This window comes from Scyliorhinus torazame, chromosome 18 (assembly GCF_047496885.1).
Source record: "Scyliorhinus torazame isolate Kashiwa2021f chromosome 18, sScyTor2.1, whole genome shotgun sequence".
Taxonomy (NCBI): Eukaryota; Metazoa; Chordata; class Chondrichthyes; order Carcharhiniformes; family Scyliorhinidae; genus Scyliorhinus; species Scyliorhinus torazame.
Genome location: NC_092724.1, coordinates 73,844,589 through 73,860,931, shown reverse-complemented (window position 1 = coordinate 73,860,931; position 16,343 = coordinate 73,844,589).

The window sequence follows — 16,343 nt, the reverse complement described above, 5'->3', positions numbered from 1 at the left end:
ACCTTCTGTCTATTTACCCTGTCTATTCAGCCTCTATCTTTCCAACAAAAATAATCCAAGTTTATTCAATCTCTCCTCATAGCTAAGAGCCTCCAGACCAGGCAACATCCTGGTAAACCTTCTTTACACTCTCTCCAAAGCATCCTTCTGGTACGATTGAATGATATTGACATCTTGAAATCCTCAGGAAAATGGACTAAATCATAGAATTTACAGTGCAGAAGGAGGCCATTCAGCCCATTGAGTCTGCACAGGCACTTGGAAAGAGCACCCCACCCAAGCCCACACCTCCACCCTATCCCCGTGACCCCACCCAACCTTTTTGGACACTAAGGGCAATTTATCATAGCCAATCCACCTAACCTGCACATCTTTGGATTGTGGGAGAAAACCAGAGCACCCGGAAGAAACCCATGCAGACACGGGGAGAACTCTAATTACCAATGAGAAGATTATTGTGAGCTGCCTTCTTAAACCACTCTTGTCCTCGTGGCGTAGGTGCACCCACAGTGCTGTTACGGTGGGGATTCCAAGATTTTGACCCAGCGACAGTGAAGGAATGGTAATATATTTCCAAGTTATGATGGTGATGGCTTGGAGGGGAACATCAAAGTGGTGGTGTTCACATGTGTCTGCTGCCCTTGTCCTTCTAGATGGTAGTGGTCGAGGGTTTCGAAGGTGCTATCTGTGGAGCCTTGCTGGGTTCCTGCAGTGCATCTTGTAGATAGTACACATTTCTGCCACTGTGTGTCGTGGGTGGAGGGAGTGAATGTTTGTGGATGGGGTGCAACAAGCGGACTGCTTTGTCCTGGATGGTGTTGAGCTTCTTGAATGTTGTTGGAGCTGCTCTCATCCAGGCAAGTGGAGAGAATTCCATTACAATCCTGAATTTTACCTTGTGGATGGCAGACAGGCTTTGGGGTGTCAGGAGGTGAGTTAATTGCAGCAGAATTCCCAGTCTCTGACGAGCTCTTGTAGTCACAGACATCAAAATTAGCTTGTTATTTCTGAGTGGATTAATGCTGAACTTGGCAGTAATCCCCACGTTCCATGAACAAATAAAAAATAAATAAAGATAGCCAAAAGTCTCCACATTGCCCTCAACCTCTTCTGTCCTGAAGATATTCTGGGAAACCTCTTCAGGGACAGTGTTGATTTTTTAAAAATTCATTCATGGGATCTGGGTTATTGCTCAGCTCTAATTACCAATGAGAAGATTGTGGTGAGCTTCCTTCTTAAACCACTCTTGTCCCTGTGGTGTAGGTGCACCCACAGTGCTGTTAGGGAGGGCATTCCAAGAATTTGACCCAGTGAACAGTGAAGCAACGGTGATATATTGAACAATTTCTCCTTCCACTTGTCTCACTTCCTCCAAATGGCTATGGGTACCCACATGGGCCCTAGTTACACTACATTGCTGGTTCAGTTAAGTTTCTGATCAATGGTGACTCTCAGGATGTTGATAGTGGGGGTGTCAGAGATGGTAATGCCATTGAATGTTAGGAGATGATGGTTAGATTCTTTCTTGTTGGAGATGGCCATTGCCTGGCAGATGTGTGGCAGAAATGTTACTTGTCAGTCCAAATCTATATATTGTCCAGATTTTGCTGCATTTGGACATGGACTGTTTCAGCATTTGAAGAGTTGCAAATAATGCAGACCATTGTGCAATCATCAGTGAACATCCCCATTGACCTTATGATGGTCATTGATGAAGTGGTTGAGAATGGAAGGGCCTAGGACACTACCCTAAGGAACTCCTGCTGTAATTATTGGTCAGAGAATTCCTCTGCTTTTGGATCTTATACTTCTGAGAGGGCAGACGGGACATCAATTTAATGGACTATCTGAAAGATAGCACCTCAGATAGTGTAGCACATCTTCAGAACTGCTATGGATTGTTATGACCTCCAGGGCGAAACTTTACAACCCCGTTGCATCAGGGATGGGCATGAAAATGTGTCGATCCATTCAGAATTCCACTGACTTAGATAGGGACCTTCCAGCCGGAGGGGCCGTAAAATTCCACTCCAAGTTTCTTGAGTGGAACTTGAACCCATGAGCTTCTGATTCAGAGGCAAGAGCGTGACCCACTGTGGCATGGCTATAGATTATGAAATTTGCCCTATTTAAGAAACATTGAGTGCTATTATTGGGGACTATGCAACCATAGAATCATAGATTGGGGGCGGAATTCTCTCCCCCCCCCCACGCCGGGTGGGAGAATCGCCGGGGCGCTGCGCGAGTCCCGCCACGCCCGCCCCGGCACACGCATGTGATTTCCCCCCTCCCCCAAACCAGCGCAGCGAGAATCATGGCTGGCCGCTCGGAGAATCACTGCTCGCTGTTTGTAACGGGCAAACAGCGATTCTCCGGCCCGGATGGGCCGAGCGGCCTGCCCAATACGAAGGGTTCCCACCGGCGCCGTCCACACCTGGTCGCTGCCGGGGGGAACAGGGCGGGAACACTGGGGGAGCGGCCTGTTTGGGGGGGTTCCTGCACCGGGGGGGGACTGAAAAGGGGTCTGGCCCGCGATTGGTGCCCACCGATCGGCGGGCCGGCCTCTGTGAAGGAGGACCTCCTTTCCTCCGCTGCCCCGCAAGATCCATCCGACATCTTCTTGCGAGGCGGCCGCGGGGAGGACGGCAACTGCGCATGAGTGGGTTGGCACCGGTCAACCTGCGCATGCGCGGATGACGTCATTTACGCGGCGCCAGCCGTGTCATTTACGCGCCGCCGCTTTTACGCGGCGCCAAGGCCCGGCGCGTGTAAATAACACGCCGCCGCTCCTAGCCCCCCCCCCCCGGAGGCGGGAGAATAGGGAGCTGGGAACGGCCTCCGACTCCGGTTTTCATTCCGGCATCGGCACTTAGTCTCCCGATGGGAGAATTGCGCCCATGATACTTCACAGAAGAAAGTGATTTGGCCCATCATATTTTGGCAAGCTCTCTATAACAGCAACTCAGCTCGTCCTACTCCCCATCCTTTCTCCATAACCTGAGTGCTTGGGTTTGTGTGGAGAAAAGTTGGCTCAATTGTTCTGTTTGTCTGTATCCCCAGATTGCAACAACTGCTGCAGGATGAATATGATGATGTGGCACCAGTGGGGCTGCTCAGGAAGAATATGAAGGCACTGAACATCCTTCCTCCAATCCCACGTATCAAATCAGGCAGCAAGAAGGAAGGTATTGAAACACTTACAGCTTAATTGTTAGTGAATGTCACCAGCTGGACGGTATAATCATTGGGGTTAGGAGGCCTTGTGGTGCAGTGGGTAGGGCCCCTTCCACTGGACAGAAGCTCCGGGTTCGAGTCCAACAAGATTTGTTGGCCATGGAAGGTACATTCAACGCAGTTCAATGGGCTGATAATCAGCTCGGAAATCCTTCCACCACTTGCATAGAATCCATAGGATCCCGACAGTGCAGAAGGAGGCCATTCGGCCCTTTGAGTCTGCAGTATCCCTCCGAAAGGGCGACCTACCGTGGCCCACTCCCCTGCCCTGTCCCTTAACACCAGTTAATCTGCAGCTCTTTGGACACTAAGGGGCAATTTAGCATGACCAATCCGGGGAGAAAGTGCAAACTCCACATGTCACCCAAGGTCGGAGTTGAACCCGGGTCCCTGCCGCTGTGAGGCAGCAGTTCTAACGTCCTTCACTATTCCCCAAAGGGTAATAATAAAGTATATGTGTGTGAAGTTACGGCTACAACAACATTGGGGTTTTAAAAGGAAGTCAGTGAAAACATTACAGATTCCCCAACAATAATCTTCCAAAGTTCTCTCAGTTAGATTGGAAAATTGCTCAGGTGTCTCTACTGTTTAAGAAAGGTGAGAGAGGAACCCTAGGAATTAGAACGCAGTTAGCCTAATATAGGTGCCAGGTAATTATTAGTGTGCATATTAAGGCGTTGAAAATTTTCAAAGGGAGATCTGATCAATCTGATTGATTTTGTTTGAAGAGGTAGCTAAAGATGTGGACAGCGAAATGTTTGTGGATGTTACGGTCTTCCAGAGGCATTTAATAAAGTCTCTCATGAGAGATTGCGAGCTAACTTTGAAGACCATGCAGTTGAAGGTAAATTATTGACCTGGTTCGGATATTGACCGAGATCTGTGTTAATATTCGTATTATTATTATTACATTATTATTTATTAACAAGTTAGATGGAAAAATTGAGTCGTAGAGATTTACAGCATCTGTGCCTCAAAAATAACCATCTAACTATTCTAATCCCATTTCCCAGCACTTGGCCCAGAGCCTTGTATAACTTGGGATTGCAAATGCACATCTAAATACTTCTTAAATATTATGAGGGTCTCTGCCTCCACCACCCTTCCAGGCAGTGAGTTCCAGACTCCCACCACCCTCTGGGTGAAAACGTTTTTCCTCACATCCCCTCTGCTGCCCCTTACCTTAAATCTATGCCCCCTGGTCACTGATCCCTCCACCAAGGGGAAGCTGGGGCAGGTGGCCTAGAACAGGAATGTTTTACATACTCCAGAAAAAAGACCTGTGTAACCAGGGGCCATGTGGGCAGCATGGTAGCACAGTGGTTAGCACAGATGCTTCACGGCCCCAGGGTCCCAGGTTCGATTCCCCGCTGGGTCACTGTCTGTGTGGAGTCTGCACGTTCTCCCCGTGTCTGCGTGGGTTTCCTCCGGGTGCTCCGGTTTCCTCTCACAGTCCAAAGATGTGCAGGTTAGGTGGATTGGCCATGATAAATTGCCCTTAGTGTCCAAAACGTTTAGGTGGGGCTACTGGGTTACGGGGATAGGGTGGAGGTGAGGGCTTAAGTAGGGTGCTCTTTCCAAGGGCCGGTGCTGACTCGATGGGCTGAATGGCCTCCTTCTGCACTGTAAATTCTATGTAGGTACCCATAGCCATTTGGAGGAAGTGAGACAAGTGTAAGGAGAAATTGTTCAAAGAATCACAGACTTGTTACAACACGGGCCGTTCAGCCCATCGTGTCTCCAATGAGAGAACTAGCTCAGCGAGGCAGAGGAGTGTGATGCTGGATGGGAACTGTTCAGGCCTCTGTTCAAGGAAGAGGTGGAGACTGCACAAACTGTCTGCTGGGGATGGAGGTGTAGAGCGATTGGCTGCCAAACCAAAACTGGAAATTGTTTAAATGATGTTGGACATCAGAAGAATCACGAATGTAGCTGAGAAGGGGTTGGAGAAGGGAAGAGAAAATAGAGTCAAGTTAGGAAGGCTTATGTTCAGTGGGGCAGGAACAGACAATCAATTGGCGAGATTCTCAGGGCCCATTTGCTACTGACGCAAATCCTGTTATGGCCACTAACTTCAGTGAGAGGCTATAACTGGTTTTGCGGTTGCGAGATCCCATTTTGAGATCTTTCCTGCCCCTCCTGCCAGCAACGTAATCAAGTTCACACCAGAGCCTCATTATCATGCTTCTGAGAACGTTGAATGCTCCCACGATGACAGGGATCAGGTTTTCGAAAAGGGTCCCGCAGCTTTGCTGGTGAGGTAGGCCCGTTCCCCCAGATTTGCTGGTGAGTTACGGCTCTTTTGTAAGGGCCACGAAGAATCCAGCACGAGTTTTAAGGATACAAAGTAATAACATTTATTTACTATAACATATATACATAACAGTAGCAGTAACTTCCCTTGCTACATACTCCTTCCTGCTGGTTCCTGAACTGGCCAGCTTTATTTATACTAGGAGTTTACTAATGGTTTCTCCGCCCCCCTCATTGGGGAAGCTCATACTCCCACAGGATTGTGGGATAGTCAGTAGTCCCCAGCCAATGGTAAGTAGGCAGGTTATAACATCCCTCCCCCCCAAAGTCCAAGGAATCCACCGAAGTCCCTGGCGAAGGAGGGCGTCGGACTCGTTTGGCCGCTGGCCGGACACCATTTGCACGCGGCGCTGGATCAGGCGGCGTTTAACGAGACGGAGACCGGCGCTTCCGTGATGAACGGCGCGGTTGTACATCCACGGCCCGTGGATCCGAGGATTCCCCCTCTGATGCATCCTGTGTCTCCATCTCGGAGTCAGAGTCTGCTGCCTCCGTCATGTCAGCGTCTCTATCTCCATTTGGTCCCGTAACGACCTGCGCAGGCTTCGAGTGAGGCACCAGTGGAAGATTGTGAGGACTACCTTCCCTTGTCTCTGGTCTCTGCGGCTGTTGAAATGAGCTCCGGGGGCGGGGAATCTTTTGAGGGGATGGTCTTCTGGACCGAACGTGGTCTACATGTTTTCGCTGGAGACGACCCTGGGCTTGCACTTGGTAAGATATAGGGCCCGCTTGGTGAAAGATTACCCCAGGAACCCATTGGGCACCACCAGCAAAATTCCGAACGAACACTGGGTCACCGGGCGCAAACTGCCGAATCGGCTGATGCCGAGAAAATCCCTGTCCTTGCCGTTCTTGTGTGCGGCGTACTTTTGCGCCAATGTTCGGGAAAACCATACTAAGGTGGGTGCGAAGTCTCCGGCCCATTAGGAGTTCTGCGGGAGCTACTCCAGCCACTGCATGGGGGGTGGTCCTGTACGTAAACAAAAAGCGAGCCAGTCTCGTGTCCATTGATCCGGAAGACTGCTTCTTTAGGCCTCGTTTGAATGTCTGCACTGCGCGCTCTGCCAACCCATTTGAAGCCGGGTGGTAAGGGGCAGTGCGGATATGGCGGATGCCGTTCATCTTCGTGAACCTCGCAAACTCCTCACTCGTGAATGGAGTGCCGTTATCCGTGACCAGCACCTCGGGGAGGCCATGCGTACTAAACGATAAACGCATCTTTTCAATTGTTGCGCAGGACGTTGTCCCCTGCATCTTATGCACCTCTAGCCATTTGGACTGGGCGTCAATTAGTAGAAGGAACATGGATCCTTGAAAAGGGCCTGCGAAATCTGCATGTAAGCGTGCCCAAGGCCGCCCTGGCCATTCCCAGTGATGTAGGGGCGCGGCCGGCGGAAGCTTCTGATGCTCCTGGCAAATGGAGCAGTTTTGGGCCACCTTCTCAATGTCGGTGTCGAGGCCTGGCCACCAGACATAACTCCGGGCCAACATTTTCATTTTGGTAACGCCTGGGCAAAAGGCCTTGTGCAAGTCTGATAGTATCAGCTCCTGGCCTTTTACCGGGACAATCACACGCGTCCCCCACAAGAGGATGCCGTCTTCCACGCTGAATTCTGACAGCTTGGAGGAAAATGCCCGCAACTCGCCTGGGAGCTGTCTATGCTGCCCACCATACAGGACTATGTGCCGAACCTTTGACAGGACTGGCTCCGTCTGGGTTCACTCACGGATCTGTGATGCTGTGACAGGCAAGGTGTCCATAAAATTTAGGGTTGCAACCACCTCACCGGTCGTGGGGGTCGACATGGGGCCGGTCGATAAAGGCAATCGGCTCAGTGCGTCGGCATTTGCTATCTGCGTACCTGGTTTGTACTCCAGAGAATACTCGTATGCAGCAAGCAACAAAGCCCAGTGCTGGATCCGTGCAGAAGCAATGGGTGGTATTGGCTTATCCTCTCTGAAAAGTCCCAGCAGGGGCTTATGATCAGTCACGATAGTGAAATGGCGGCCGTACACGTACTGGTGGAAGCGATTCACCGCAAAAACCATTGCCAGGCCCTCCTTCTCGATCTGCGCGTACTTTTTCTCCGCTGCAGTCAATGTGCGGGAGGCGAAAGCTATCGGTCGCTCGGCCCCATTCTCCATCTTGTGGGACAGGACGGCCCCAATACCATACGGGGATGCATCACATGTGACGAGCAAAGGCTTTCTAGGATCATAGTGGGTTAGTAACCCAGACGACGACAATTGTTGCTTTACCCGCCGGAAAGCGGTTTCTTGCGGCTGACCCCAAACCCAGGTGTGATTTTTCTTTAGCAGAAGATGCAAAGGGGCCAGCGTAGTTGCCAGATTGAGGAGGAACTTCCCGTAATAGTTTACGAGAGCGAGAAAAGAACGAAGATGCGAAGTGTCAATCGGGGCGGGGGCATGTTGAATTGCACGCACCTTCTCTGCGACGGGTGCAGACCTTCGCGGTCCACCCGATAACCGAGGTAGACTACTTCCTTTGCCTGAAATACGCACTTAAACGGACTCCAGCCTCCGAAAGGCGTCTAAGGACAGCCTCCAGATTTTCCAAATGTTCTTGCTCCGACGTCCCTGTAATCAAAACGTCATCTAGGTAGACAGCCACACGTGGTAAACCTCTCAAAATGCCCTCCATAACACGTTGAAAAATTGCGCAGGCAGAGGATACTCCAAAGGGCAACTGTGTATATTCATACAGGCCCCGGTGTGTATTAATCGTTACATATGGTCGGGAGGCAGGGTCCAGCTCCAACTGCAGGTAGGCGTGACTCATATCTAATTTTGTGAACGAGAGTCCACCTGCAAGTTTCGCGTAGAGATCCTCTATGCGAGGCATTGGATATCGGTCGAGTCGGGAAACCGTATTCACTGTAAGTTTATAGTCGCCACACAAGCGAACTGTGGCATCTGGCTTCATTACAGGTACAATTGGTGCTGCCCAGTCAGCAAAACGGACGGGCCTGATAATACCCAAACTCTCCAAACGAGTGAGCTCCCCTTCTACCTTCTCGAGCAAGGCGTAAGGCACTGGGCGCGCCCGGAAATAGCGCGGCGTGGCTCCTGGTCCAACTTGGATACGGGCTACGGCCCCTTTTATTTTCCGCAAACCAGGCTGGAATACATCTGGGTATCGTCCTAGCACCTCAGTCAACCCTTCAGAAACTGTTTGGAGGATGTGCTGCCATTGCAACTGCAAATGGCGCAACCAGTCCCGACCCAACAGGCTGGGCCCATGGCCGTGCACCACGATAAGTGGGAAACGCCCCTCCTGGCGTCCATAGACAACAGGGGTCATTGTAGTTCCTGCAATGTCCAGTGGTTCCCCCGTGTAGGTGGCCAACCTGGCCTGTGAGTCGGCTAATGTAAGGGTCTGTATACCCTGCTTGATGCGGTCGAATGTCCTCTGGGCGATCATGGAGACCGCTGCGCCAGTATCCAACTCCATCTCAAGCGGGTGGCCATTGACCCGTACTGTCACCTTAATGGGGGCCACACGGGGAGCTGCCACACAATGCAGCTGCAGGCAGTCGTCCTCCGTCTCCACGTCCTCAGGAGTAGCCGCCGCAGGTTCATCCACATGGAAGGTACGGCCTCTGGGCTGGTCCCAGTTACGGCCCCTGGGCTGGTCCCAGTTTCAGTCGGAACGACGGTGCCTCTGGCGTCCCCAGGACCGCCATCCGCAACGGGGTCGGCGCCTACAAGTCTGACACGGACATGGCTCCTCATCCATTGGCTCTAGAGAAGGCTCCCTTCGGGGAGGAATGTCCGACGGCCACTGGCGTCGGTCCGGACGTTGCCTCGCCCAAGGTACCGCAGGAGTGCGGGGGGACGCTTTCGGACGGAAAGGGTTGCGCCCCAAGGCATGCACTTCCATTCCCTGTAGCTCCTGTACTCCTCGCTCTGCGCTCTCTCGGGACAATACTATTTGAATGGCCTGTTGAAAAGTCAATGTTGGCTCCGCTAACAACTTTTTCTAGGTGGCCGCATTGTTAATACCGCAAACCAAACGGTCGCGTAACATTTCTGACAAGGTCTCACCATAGTCACAGTACTCCGCAATCCTGCGTAGCCTGGATAGAAAATCGGCAAGGGATTCTCCAGGGGTCCTCTCAGCGGTATTAAACCGGTAACGCTGGACTATCGTGGACCAGGTTGGGTTAAAGTGTTGCCCCACTATATTCACAAGTTCATCAAACGTTTTGGTGTCCGGCGCAGCTGGGTACGTAAGGCTCCTAATCACCCCAAACGTATGCGGGCCGCAGGCGGTGAGCAATATGACCACCTGGCACTCGTTTTCGATGATATTGTTTGCCCGGAAATAGTAACGCATCCGTTGTGTGTACTGGTTCCAGCTTTCCAGCGCAGCATCAAAAACATCCAAACGTCCGTACAGAGGCATGGTATAATAGAAAACAACTTCCAACCTGTATCCAACAAAAATCCAGGGAGGTGGCGTCAGCAGTGTAGACAGCTATTCACTTTTACCTTCGTCGCCAGTTTTGTAAGGGCCACGAAGAATCCAGCACGAGTTTTAAGGATACAAAGTAACAACATTTATTTACTATAACATATATACATAACAGTAGCAGTAACGTCCCTTGCTGCACACTCCTTCCTGCTGGTTCCTGAACTGGCCAGCTTTATTTATACTAGGAGTTTACTAATGGTTTCTCCGCCCCCCTCATTGGGGAAGCTCATACTCCCACAGGATTGTGGGATAGTCATTAGTCCCCAGCCAATGGTAAGTAGGCAGGTTATAACAGGCTCATTCACCCAAGTATGCCAGTAACTTAGGCCGCGTTCTGCCAGATTTGCCAGTGCATTAAGCCCCACCCCCTCAGCTTTGCCAGGGAGGTAAGCCCCACTCCCTCACATTTACCGGTGAGTTAAGCCGGCTCTCCCAACCCTTCCGTAATTTTGGCCCTGCACCAACAACTTTACTGGTGAGTTTGGCCAACTACCCGAGCTTTGCCGATGAATTAGGCCCCATTCCCACAGCTTTGTCGTTGAGATAGGTTCTGCACCCCAGAATTGCTGGTGAGTTAGACCCCGCTCCCCGAGATTTGCCGAAGAGTTAGGCCCCGCACCCCCAAAATTGCCGGTGATTTAGGACCCGCTCCCCAAGATTTGCCAAAGAGTTAGGCCCCACACCCCCATATTGTTGGTGAGTTAGGCCCTGCTCCCTGAGCTTTGCCGCGAGGTACGCCCCACTCGCACGCTTTGCCAGTGAGCTACGCCTCACGCCCACAGAATTGTCGGTGATTTAAGCCATGAACCAATGTTCTATAGTGTAGATGGGCTTTAGAGTGGTTTCACAGGTCGGTGCAACATCGAGGGCCGAAGGGCCTGTACTGCGCTGTAATGTTCTATGTTCTAAGATTTGCCCAAGAGTTAGGTTCTGCCCCCCAGCTTTGCCGGTGAGTTAGGCCCCACTCACCTAGAGTTGCCGGTCAGCTAGTACCCACTCCCCCCCGAATTGCTGGTGAGTTAGGCTACGCTCCCCCTGCTTTACTAGTAGGTTTTGCCCCACACCATCATCTTTGCTGTTGAGTTTGGACCCGCTCCCCCAAATGTTCCAGTGAGCGAATCTCCGCTCTTCCAGTTTTGCTGGTGAGTATTCCCCGCTCCCCCACATTTGCTAATGAGTTCGGTCAAGCTCCCCCAGATTTGCTGGTGAGTTAGGCCATGCTCGCCCAGCTTGGTCGTTGAATTTGACCACACTACCGCAGCTTTGCTGGTGAGTTAGACCCATCTCCCCAGGATTTCCGGTGAGTTAGGCCCCGTCCTTCCAGCATTTCTGTGAGTTAGGCCCCACATCCCCAGGTTTGCCAATGAGTTAGGTCCTGCTCCTCCAGCCTTTCCGAACAGTTACGCCCTGCTCCCCCTGCTTTGTTGGTGAGTTAGAGCCCGCTCTCCCAGCTTTGCCGGTGAGTTAGGGCCCGCACCCCCAGGTTTGGAGTTCGCCCAGTGAGCCAGAGAAGACACAGCCAGAGTGAGACAGAACCAAGAGTGAGTTTGGGAATTTGAATCTAGGTGGGAATTGAATCAAATCAGTAGGGCAGCTCCTTTTAAATTTCAGGAGTTTAAATTAATTTAAATTAAGCTAGAATTGTGCAGTGTAAGTTAACAAGTGCTGCCCCACCCACTCACATAACTGGTTGGCAGTTAAGTGTCAGTCACTTAAATCTACCTTGATCTAAAAGCAGGTGGGGGAGGGGAGTCAATTCAGGACAATTTAAAAAGAGCAACTTGTAAACTCACTCCCAGTGAGTTCTCCCAGTGAGCCAGAGAAGACACAGCCAGAGTGAGACAGAACCAAGAGTGAGTTTGGGAATTTGAATCTCGGTGGGAATTCAAAGCTGGGTGGGGAGGAAGTGCTTTTTATCCCTGGTAAGTAGTGTTTCTGTTTTTCTGTTTCTTTTCATTGGTATATTTATTTATTTTTTTCTTCGTTGTTTATTTATTTATTTAAATTTTGGAGGGGAAATTGTAATTGTTGAAGTTAATCGAAGGTTTAAGACATGGCAGGAGATCTCAGACCCGTGTCATGCTCCTCGTGTGCGATGTGGGAGCTCAGGGATACATCCACTGTCCCTGGCTCCTTCACGTGCAAGAAGTGTGTCCAGTTGCAGCTCCTGTTAGACCGCTTGATGGCTCTGGAGCTGCGGATGGACTCACTTTGGAGCATCCGCGATGCTGAGGACGTCGTGGATAGCACGTTTAGCGAGTTGGTCACACCGCAGGTGAAAGGTACTGAGGGAGATAGAAAATGGGTGACCAAAAGACAGAGCAAGAGTAGGAAGGCAGTGCAGGTGTCCTCTGAGGTCATCTCCCTGCAAAACAGATATACCGCTTTGGATACTGTTGAGGGAGATGGCTCACCAGGGAAAGGCAGCAGCAGCCAGGTTCATGGCACCGTGGCTGGCTCTGCTGCGCAGCTGGGCATGAAGAAGAATGGCAGGGCTATGGTGATACGGGACTCAATTGTAAGGGGAATAGACAGGCAGTTCTGCGGACGCAATCGAGACTCCAGGATGGAATGTTGCCTCCCTGGTGCAAGGGGCAAGGATGTCTCGGAGCGGCTGCAGGACATTCTGGGGTGGGAGGATGAACAGCCAGCTGTCATGGTGCACATAGGCACTAACGATATAGGTAAAAAATGGGATGAGGTCATACAAGCTGAATTTAGGGAGTTAGGAGTTAAACTAAAAAGTAGGACCTCAAAGGTAGTAATCTCAGGATTGCTACCAGTGCCACGAGCTAGTCAGAGTAGGAATGTCAGGATAGATAGGATGAATGCCTGGCTCGAGAGATGGTGCAAGAGGGAAGGATTCAAATTCCTGGGACATTGGAACCGGTTCTGGGGGAGGTGGAATCAGTACAAACCGGACGGTCTGCACCTGGGCAGGACTGGAACCAATGTCCTGGGGGGGGTTGCTAGAGCTGTTGGGGGAAGTTTAAACTAATCTGGCAGGGGGATGGGAAGCGATGCAGGAAGTTGGAAGGTAGTAAAACAGAGACAGAAACAAAAGGCAGTAAGGGGGAAAGTGTAAGGCAGAGAAGCCATAGTCAAAAATCAAAAAGGGCGACAGTACAAGGTACAGTGACTGAGGGGGGCTCAGTGAATAGGACCAGGAATACTAAAAGGAATAAAACGGGAAGTGAAAACGTAATTAATGGTAAGCGACGCGGCAGGTTGTTACATGAAGATATGGGTTCAATGACAAGGAAAATTAGGAGAAAGGTTAAGAGGAAATATAACTTAGGAGAGGTTACTGATCGAGGTGTTAAGATTCAGAACAGAGGTAAAAAAGCCAACATAAGTGTACTTTACCTGAATGCTCGTAGTATTCGGAATAAGGTAAATGAGTTGATGGCGCAAATCATCGTGAATGACTATGATTTAGTGGCCATTACTGAAACATGGTTAAAGGATGGTGAAATGAAATGAAATGAAAATCGCTTATTGTCACAAGTAGGCTTCAAATGAAGTTACTGTGAAAAGCCCCTAGTCACCACATTCCGGCGCCTGTTCGGGGAGGCTGGTATGGGAATTGAACCGTGCTGCTGGCCTGCCTTGGTCTGCTTTCAAAGACAGCGATTTAGCCCTGTGCTAAACCAGCCCCTGTCACGACTGGGTGTTAAATATCCGAGGGTATCAAACTATTCGGAAGGACAGAGTGGATGGTAAGGGTAGCTCTGTTATTTAAGGATGACATCCGGGCAACAGTAAGGGATGACATCGGTGCTATGGAGGAAAAGGTTGAATCCATTAGGGTGGAAATCAGGAATAGTAAGGCGAAAAAGTCACTGATAGGAGTAGTCTATAGGCCACCAAAGAGTAACATTATGGTGGGGCATGCAATAAACAAAGAAATAACTGATGCATGTAGAAATGGTACAGCAGTTATCATGGGGGATTTTAATCTACATGTCGATTGGTTTAACCAGGTCGGTCAAGGCAGCCTTGAGGAGGAGTTTATAGAATGTATCCGCGATAGTTTCCTAGAACAGTATGTAATGGAACCTACGAGGGAACGAGCGGTCCAAGATCTGGTCCTGTGGAATGAGACAGGATTGATTCAGGATCTCATAGTTAGGGATCTTCTCGGAAGGAGCGATCACAATATGGTGGAATTTAAAATACAGATGGAGGGTGAGAAGGTAAAATCAAGCACTCGTGTTTTGTGCTTGAACAAAGGAGATTGCAATGGGATGAGAGAAGAACTAGCTAAGGTAGACTGGGAGCAAAGACTTTATGGTGAAACAGTTGACGAACAGTGGAGAACCTTCCAAGTGATTTTTCATAGTGCTCAGCAAAGGTTTATACCAACAAAAAGGAAGGACGGTAAAAAGAGGGAAAATCGACCGTGGATATCTAAGGAAATAAGGGAGATTATGAAATTGAAGGGAAAAACATACAAAGTAGCAAAGATCAGTGGGAGACTAGAGTACTGGGAAATCTTTAGGGGGCAACAGAAAGCTACTAAAAAAGCTATAAAGAAGAGTAAGATAGATTATGAGAGTAAACTTGCTCAGAATATAAAAACAGATAGTAAAAGTTTCTACAAATGTATGAAACAAAAAAGAATGGCTAAGGTAAATATTGGTCCTTTAGAGGATGAGAAGGGAGATTAAATAATGGGAGATGAGGGGCGGGATTCTCCGTATTTGGCACGATATCCACCGGCCGGTGCAAAAAACGGCGCGAATCAGCCCGGCATCGCGCCGCCCCAAAGGTGCGGAATTCTCCACATCTTGAGGGGCCGAGCCCTTACCTTTAGGGGCTAGGCCCGTGCCGGACTGATTTCCACCCTGCCAGCTGGCGGGAAAGGCCTTTGGTGCCCCACCAGCTGGCGCGGAAATGACTTTGTCGGGCGGCGCTTGCGCGGGAGCGTCAGCGGCCGCTCACGACATCCCCACGCATGCGCAGTGGAGGGAGTCTCTTCCGCCTCCGCCATAGTGGAGACCATGGCGAAGGTGGAAGGAAAAGAGTTCCCCCACGGCACAGGCCCGCCCGCGGATTGGTGGGCCCCGACCGCGGGCCAGGCCACCTTGGGGGCACCCCCGGGGCCAGATTGCCCCGAGCCCTGCCCAGGACCCCGGAGCCCGCCCGCGCCGCTGTGTCCCGCTATCCCAAAGGTGGTTCAATCCACGCCGGCTGGCGTGGGTTGACAGCGGCTGGACTTCGGGCCATCGAGGACCGGAGAATCGCCGGAGGATTCCCGCCGACCGGCGCGCCGTGATTCCCGCCCCCGCCGAATCACCGGTGACGGAGAATTCGCGACATGGCGGGAGCGGGATTCACACCAGCCCCCGGCGATTCTCTGATCTGGTGGGGGGTCGGAGTATCGCGCCCCAGGAAATGGCTGAGGAACTGAACAGGTTTTTTGAGTCGGTCTTCACAGTGGAAGACACAAATAACATGCCAGTGACTGATGGAAATGAGGCTATGACAGGTGAGGACCTTGAGAGGATTGATATCACCAAGGAGGTAGTGATGGGCAAGCTAATGGGGCTAAAGGTAGACAAGTCTCCTGGCCCTGATGGAATGCATCCCAGAGTGCTAAAAGAGATGGCTAGGGAAATAGCAAATGCACTAGTGATAATTTACCAAAATTCACTAGACTCTGGGGTGGTCCCGGCGGATTGGAAATTAGCAAACGTGACACCACTGTTTAAAAAAGGAGGTAGACAGAAAGCGGGTAATTATAGGCCAGTGAGCTTAACTTCCCCGGGGAGTATTCCCCGCTCCCCCACATTTGCTGATGAGTTCGGTCAAGCTCCCCCAGATTTGCCGGTGAGTTAGGCCATGCTCGCCCAGCTTGGTCGTTGGATTAGGCCACACTACCGCAGCTTTGCTAGTGAATGAGGCCTAACTCCCCAGGACTTCCGGTGAGTTAGGACCCGCCCTTCCAGCTTTGCTGTGAGTTAGGCCCTACATCCCCAGGTTTGCCGATGAGTTCGGCCCTACTCTTCCAGCTTTTCTGGAGAGTTACACCATGCTCCCCCTGCTTTGTTGGTGAGTTACAGCCCGCTTCCCCAGCTTTGCCGGTGAGTTAGGGCCCGCACCCCGAGGTTTGCCAGTGAGTTAGGCCCCATTCCCCCAGCTTTGCCGGTGAGTTAGGGCCGCACCCCCAGGTTTGCCAGCGATTTAGAGCCCGCTCACCCAGCTTTGCCGGTGAGTTAGGGCCCGTACCCCCAGGTTTGCCGGTGAGTTAGGGCCCGTACCCCCAGGTTTGCCAGTGAGTTAGGCCCCATTCCCCCAG